This window comes from Nannospalax galili, unplaced genomic scaffold (genome assembly GCF_000622305.1).
Source record: "Nannospalax galili isolate Female #2095 unplaced genomic scaffold, S.galili_v1.0 scaffold231, whole genome shotgun sequence".
Lineage (NCBI taxonomy): Eukaryota > Metazoa > Chordata > Mammalia > Rodentia > Spalacidae > Nannospalax > Nannospalax galili.
Window position 1 is genome coordinate 497,324 of NW_008330120.1, and position 959 is coordinate 498,282.

Sequence of the window (959 nt, forward strand, 5' to 3'; positions counted from 1 at the left end):
ATAAATTTCATATTTCAGATACTTAAGATAGCTACCCTTTTTCTATTTATGCTTTCTGCCATATCTTTGCTTTGGTTCCAATATATAATGCAAACTTAATATTCTATTTTTTTAAGTTTATTTTTTATTTTATGTGTATGAGTGTATTGTCTGCATATGTATGTGAGTGCACCTGTGTCATACAATGCTACGGAGGTCAGAAGAGGGTTTGGATTCCCCTGGAATTGTAGTTAAGGACGATTCATAGCTGCCATGTGGGTGCTGGGAATCGAACCTGGGTCCTCTGCAAGAGCAGTCAGTGCTCTTAACAGCTGAGCCATCTCTGCAGCCGCAATACTGTTCTATTTTATCAGGAAAGAAAGAAAGCTACAAGCTTTTAGGTTCTTGTTAATGTAGTATGTTGCCTAATGTTACTTTATTTGGCAGTCTCTGAAACTCCTACCCTTTGTATTCCCTACTTGTACTTGTCAGTTTGTATCACTTGTAGCAATCACTCTGGCATGCTGTGGGAAAATCCAAACCTTTATCAGAATCAGTAGCTTATATGTCATTGAATCTCTGCATTCCTATAATTATTTTAAATGCAAATTGGTCATGCATAGATTATTAAGTGTTACAAATGTGTGAAAGTATCTAAGACTGCTTAGCATTATGAACACATTCAAACTAATTTTATATAGCTATATATGCAAACATCATATTGGAAAATATAATTATTAAATATTGTCAGCTAACTAGTAAAAGTAGTATATTGCATAGGCAGGATAATGTATAAATATTCTTTAAACAATATTTTTTTGCTGTTTAGTAACCAAACATGAAAATAACATCATTTGTAAACCTGTATTTACTTAAAAATATGTATCTTGCATATAAATCAAGGCAAAATGCTGTAAATAAAATTGTAAAATATATATATATATATATTACTTAAATAGAATTTGTTCACTGTGGTTGTA

General features: G+C 31.6%; 1 protein-coding gene across 1 annotated transcript in view; it reads left to right on the forward strand.

The window, feature by feature from the left end:
• Window positions 1-959, forward strand: part of Sycp2 (synaptonemal complex protein 2) — an 89,707-nt gene that overhangs the window by 47,047 nt on the left and 41,701 nt on the right. The gene's annotated exons all lie outside the window — the stretch shown is intronic.